This window comes from Lygodium microphyllum, chromosome 12 (assembly GCF_053477565.2).
Source record: "Lygodium microphyllum isolate KBCC chromosome 12, Lygodium_microphyllum_v1.1.10, whole genome shotgun sequence".
Taxonomy (NCBI): domain Eukaryota; kingdom Viridiplantae; phylum Streptophyta; class Polypodiopsida; order Schizaeales; family Lygodiaceae; genus Lygodium; species Lygodium microphyllum.
Window position 1 is genome coordinate 122,336,450 of NC_141146.1, and position 7,034 is coordinate 122,343,483.

Genomic DNA, 7,034 nt, shown 5'->3' on the forward strand with positions numbered 1-7,034 from the left:
AATGAAGATATTTTTTCTTGAACTTTATACTCATCTTGAGACATTCAAGACTCTTGTTCTCATCCACAAAATGTAGAGGCACATTCTGGATAAATTGTAAACAACACATCCTTTTCAACATGATAATACACCTAGTAGGAAAATCTTGTGCAAAATAAAACAAGACATCCATTTGAGCAACAATCACATCCTCATTAGGATTAATCATCAAGTTCAGAATACTCTTTTGAGTATTCAGATGAGACTGCTAATGCATGAAAGTAAGATACCAACAAAAATGGGACTCCAAGCATACTGAGGTATCCTCAAAATGAGCATGTGCTCTAGAAAATTGAAGATAAGAAGTAGAGCATTGTGAGAAGTGTCCCAGGATCCAGGAATAATAGACCAATTAAACACTAGTATTGTCAAAGAATCATTCAATGTCCACTGTCATTGTCAGCAGAGGATATCAATGTTATACCCAAGAGTATCCATCACTGATTGTGGAGGAAAATTAATATAGTCAAATGGATATGGTAAGAAAATAAGAGGGGAACAATGAAGAGGTGGGTAAGATAAATCATAAAATAAAGTTATTTGAAGGGATAATGATGATGGGAAAGAAGGAAAAGAAAGTAGAAACTTCTGAAGGGATTTTGCTAGAAAAATAGAGTGAATAGATGGGACAACAGGAGTAGGTTCAAGAGGAGTAGGCAAAGATATGGGCATGTAGTAAAAACTAGAATTTGAGGGGAAACTACAAGGGTAAAATATAAGAGAGGGATATTACCTGTTAGAAGTGAGGATGGCAATATACAAGAATAATCGATAAGAAATTAGGGAATAAGATAAGATATCATGAGGATCATATGGGTAGATAGAACATCAAAAATCAAAAGCTGAAAAGAAATCCTCAGTGAACAAGTTTTTGTTAGCAATATGGTTCAACACTTGGGATCACAAGGGCTGGATATTTGACATATGAAAGGCACTCCCTCAACAGTGAGGATCAAGAACATCATCCTCCAAAGGAGGATGCCAATCATAGCCTCTACACCACAATGTCTACTGATGATAATTCTTTAGGCCATTGACCAAAATCATCTCAATAGAATGTACATACATGACTACCTATAAAATCACATCTTCTACATAAAGATTCATGTCCTCCTCATCAGGGATGTGTAGATCTCCTTGAAGATACATAAAATATAATAACTGGGCCTCATGAGAGATATTAACTCATTAACAAATCTATCAAACACTGCTTTGAGTAAATCTGCAAACCACATGTTCTACCATCCATCCTCTAGAGGTTCTAAGTCCACATTACTCAAGGAAATGTACAATGCAAAGCATTGCTGATGATGATACTCAATCTGGAAGGATGATGAAGGTGACACCAATTCAGCATAGTGGAAAAAATCTTCTTGAACACAATTCATATGCTACTAAAGGCTACCTTGGTAGAGAACCCATCACACAGTTTAGCTATCTACTACAAAACTAATCTAGCTCTTCCTTACAAGACAACAAAGAAGACATCACCAAGGGGATAGAGAAGGAACAAAAAGAGTAGCAACTTTCTGGTTAAGTTCTTCAATAAGCTTCGTTTCTATAGTTTCTCGGGAATGCTACAATTGGCCCTCACATATACCAAGCTTACGAGCTGATTTTATCATTTTCTCAAGAGTTGAATTTTTCTCCTTGGTTAAGGACACATTCTATTCTTCTAAAGTGGCAACTTTGGTTTCTAACTCCTTAATCATAGCTTTTGTGAATCCATCAAAGTTGTAGCTGCAGTCATTTATGTATGGATATCACTCAAAGTAGCCTCTCAGAAGCTAAATTCTCTATAGCCTTGCTAAGTAGACTAGTTAAAGAGTCCACCTTGTACTACAATGAGGTGTATACTTCTGTATAGATTGTCTAAAGACAAGAGGTCATGGAGGTCTCCAAAGTAGACTGAACACTAGAAATTAGCTACGAAAGCATAGATCCAAAAAGCACTGTTTGCAAGGGAAGGAGGAATTTGCAGATCCAATTGTCCTTCCCATTGTGTTGCAAAGAGGTTGGTACAAGACAAGAACAAGGGAAGAAAGCTACCAAATACCTCAGGTATCGAAATCTATACCACAGGGGTTGGAACATGGAGAGGATCAAAAGCACCCTATATATAGCACTTTTTTCAAATGATTCTAATAGGGGGTACATCTACTAAATCAGAATTGAAGGAGAAGAAACAGAAGGAGGAGACTACAACAAAAGTGAATTAGGATCAAGCATAGGAATTCCACCTGGGGGAGGTACCAATTGAATGATCTTTTGTAGGAAAAACCCATAGAAAACAGTACTAAGTTAACCCTTTCTTACACATTGAACATGCTGATTCATTTTAGCCAACAGAAAGGTTGTGCAATTAAGCTTAACCCCTCTAAGATTCTGACAAACGCATTGAATAATTCTCAAGAAAAACACTTGGATATAGGCTTGCCCAATGATCCTAGAGAAATTGGCATAATTGCTTTTGTAAGAGATAGGAAATATGTGCCATTGATACTCTTGGACTAGTGATAATCTTATTCGCTACCAAAGGGGTAGATGTCTCCTTCTACAACAAAGCAAGGATCTCTGCAGTGGAGAAATAAATTATTACCACTAGGCACAAGGGAAGCTACAAAAGGCAAGAACAAGACCTCATTGATATTAGCAGAGAATAAACAGAACCAACGCCAATAAACCAAGCTTGAAAGCTTCTTGTAAGTCTCCAGAAAAGAGTAACAGAGCTTCACATCTACTAGAGGGAACTTTGGGGCCACAAAGAGACAAAGACCAACCTTGCAAATACAATCAGCATCTAAAAGGAGAGAGTAATCATGGATTGGTAATGATACATATGCTGAATCACAAGTAGGAGTGTGGAAGAAGATACCACATTAGATCACCCACACATACAAAAAAAACCAAGAAAATGAGAAAGTATTCCTGCAAAACCCACATATACCATCATTGAGATAGATAACAAGGAAACAAAAAAAAACAACAAACTGACTAGACCAAACCTCCCCAAGCAGTCCACATCCTATGGAAATTTTGACATGACCTACACGCATATGCAACTAAAAGCTTCATGTTGTGCAAACATACATGCACGTGAAAACCCTATAAACAAGCACTCAAAAGAAAATAAAATGCCACACATGTCGTATCCCAGACACAATCCAAAAATTAGGACTAAACCATATACTTGAATCATAAATACGGACAAAAAAGACCGATGTCTCTGACCAAGAAACCCCAATTCACATAATCATATGGTGTATACCTAAAGTGCGGCGAAGTGGGTGGGTGAAAACTACATGACTCATTTTTTATTAAATGATCAATTAATCACAGTCTATTATTATTATCCCATTAATGCATGGTGAGTCATATTCGCATCCCTATCCCTACTTAGGCTGACTTGATTGTTGAGGATTGAAATAACTTGATTTTTTGTTTGATTTTTGTTGTTTTTTCGGACTGAATGGTTAATTTTTTATGGATTTTGTATGATGATTAGTTGTTTTGAAAGTGTTTGACAGTGTTTGGCTGAGGCTGATTAGATTTGAGAATCTCATGATGTTTTTTAGTGAAGATATGATATTTTGACATGTTCTGTTGATGTCTGATAATGTCTGACTGGTTCTGATTGAGTCCGTGGAGCTTTTATTTTGCTCTTTTTTCTTTTGTATGAGGGATTAGAATAAGGATTTTGAATGATTTAACATGAGCTAAAGGCTTTCTGATGACCTTCTATAAGGTATTGTAGACCCTTTGTTGAGCTTTTGTAAAGCCTCTATCTCTATTATGTTCTGTTCTGTATGCCTTTGTAGGTGTTATATGGGATGGATGTGTAGCTTGGGGAAGTTTTCAAAACTTGGAAAGAGATGAATACAAGTTCAAAATATCTTGAAGAAGTGAAAGAAGTAGCTGTCGAAGACTCAAATAAAGACTAAAGTGATAGTGACACTGTTGAGCTACGAAGGGACACTGTACTGGCTCCGATGACCTTTCATATCGAGACATACCTCTTGGGAGGGGTATCCATGACCAAAGAGGAGTTATGAATAATTATTCTTGATTATCTCATTGCACTATTGAGAGAGAGCATGTGAGAGAGAGTGAGTGAGTGAGTGAGAGATAGCCAAATCTATACAAAACAATGTATCTACTATGAGTGACAGATTATGAGAGAAATTTATGGAACCTTTGAAGAAGAATATTATGTGATGATTTCCATTCACAGAAGTGTATTATCTTGTGTTTTTGTGTTCTCTTGATGAATTCTATGAAGAATATAAATAGCATAATCAATTTTGTTCAAGTCAAAGCTGTGGAAGAATTGTTTCTACAAAGTTGTGTGAAGATTTTTTGTTCTTGGTATTCTTTCCTTGTTGTGGTCACACCAAATATGAAAAAGATTCTTGTTGATGATACAAGATATACTTTTTTTATTATATTCCCCATTTTCTTAGTGTTCCTTTTGGGGCTCCATGTTTTTGGTGTGCAACTGATGGGACCTAAAACGGCCCGGCACTGGCTCATGCACTAGCCGGGCCTCGTCACTACGCACAAGACAACCCCTCGGCCTCGCGGCCAGGAGCATCTGTCGAAATCTCTGCCTTCCTAAACATTGCGTTTGTAATGCGTTGTAGTCCAACTAATCCTAACCCAATATTACTCCTCAGAGGGAGTTCCTTTCACATAGCCAAAAGGCTCGAATCACATACACATGGGGTTCCTCCTACGGCTAAATGCCGTCAACCCTCTGCGACTCTCCTACACCTTGGGGATTGGCCCCTCAGTGCGTCGCTCAACAAATAGACACATCGCACAAAAGTCGCTCAAGGTACCAAATAAGCGTGTCCATGAATGTACCATTGTCCTTACTTCTCTTTCCCCTGGCCCCCACGACTAGCCTACAGCATGGGTACCTCATTGCCTCTCATCGTAGGTCAGGTTTCAATAAACCAATTGCAATGCATGTCCAGGAGCTGATCACTGATACTTTTAAATTCTTTTTCATGCTCTATGCATTTGGTGGATACCTAGTGCTCAAACATTTAGTAAAACAGTATCGTGCACAAGTGCAAAAACATCCCTTACATTGTTTCTTTCTAACGACTGTATGCTTCGTTGCATGGGCCTAGCACCGAGGTGATCCTCGTGCTACTAGGCTCTTAATTTTAATTATTTTTCATCCTAAATGCTATGCATAGAAATCAGCAACTTTTCCATTATTTCAAGCAGCATTTAGACACTTTTTATCTATTCTACCCTCCCCCGTTTTAGTATTGCTTCGTTGCATGGCATTTTACGGCTTTTTCCATTATTTTTTCATATCAAAAGCGGAAAAAAATCGAACTAAAACACAAAAGCAAGGCTGATCTGAAGCAAATCTTCATGCCTCAGCCTCACTATACATTCACGGACATTGCTCATAATTTTCCTAATTTTTCGAAGCCCAAAATATAATTTTCCCCTATTTTAAGGGTTTTTTTCACCATTTTCTTGCAATTTTTCCCATTTTCTCCCATTTTTTTAATTGCTGAAAATTAAGTTCAGTTTATGGGCTGTGGTCCTTAGTTCATTTCAGCAGAAAAAGAATTTTAGTAGGTGTGGATTAATTTATTGCATCATTTTTAGCCCAAAAACCGTATTTTCCTTCATTTTATGGTTTTTCGTGTCTTGGTTTTCTATTTTCTGCTATCCCGCACATGTTTTTCTGATTTTTAAATGATGAACAGCCAGAAAACAACTCAAAGCACAACATACTCAAAACTCAATCCATATGAACACATTTTTATCAACCAAATTTGCATCAAAAGGCCATTTTCTTTGTAAAAACAATTATTACCGTGTCTTGCGGGTTTTTCCATTAAATTTGGCACGTCCCACGACTGATTTCCAGCCATGAATTCTGCTTGGAATCAGCAATCTACAATGATTTGGCATTGCCCTTCAGTCTCGTCAAGAATCGGCATCCATCCGGCCATCCATTTCCATTCTACTCTTCCACGCACGAACGGGGGTTAAGAGGAGAGAGAAGGAGGAGAGAGAAATACTGATTTTCTCTCTCTCTCTATAGTCCACCATTGTGGGAGCGGAGACCGGCGATACGGAGCGTAGGATAGATGTAGTCAGCCTGTGTGCTCTCTCATATGCCTTACATGGAGGCTAGCATCTCGATTATGGGTGGGGGGGGGGGGGGGGGGCGCCATTTTTTCCGCGTGAAGAGGACGAGTTCAGCCTCCTGCCTAATTCGATCAGTTTTTTGGGTGGGGGGGCTCCCAAAGGGCACCCCCCACTAATCACACCCTTTGCCTCTTCAAATTTGGCCACTCTCTTGGACGTCCCGGCTGGTTCCCGTCCAGTTTCCGCATACGGACTCCGATCGTCAGTCTGAAAATTTTTGTGAGCTCGTCTCGACATCCCGCACTGACTGGCAGCTCCACTAACTGGCACAGGCGCACAAAAAATTTATGAAAATTCTCAGAGTGTCGTACGGGCGCCCGTCAAGCATTTTTCCCCGCGTTTCCACATCTTTCTCCTATTTTTAGGCACGTTCCAGGGCCTAAAATCCATCCTTCATTGGCGACCACGGGATAGGACGACTCAGTCCGTCGAACCCACGAACATATCTGCACATAAACAACCAAATGAGCATCAAACTGCTACAAAACAAATATGCAATAAAACACAGCTCAATGCTCACCCTACCCCTGACAAAACCAAGGCATGAAATCCACGAGGAGTAGGCCCAGCATAATCTGCCAGAAAGCCTGAAGCTAGTTACTAACCGACTGCTTCAACACGGCCAGACTAAAAGAATTGTCAAAGAGGTTGCCCCAAGTGGTGGTCTGAACTGCCTACCTAACTAAGGACAACTGAACCAAGAGCTCCTCCTAGGCGAGGACTCCTATAGCCTAAATTTTATTTCATCATATTTTCTTTTTAGGGTCTCATTTTTCATACTCGGGCATGTAAAAAGGAGGGAGCTGAGCGTAGTG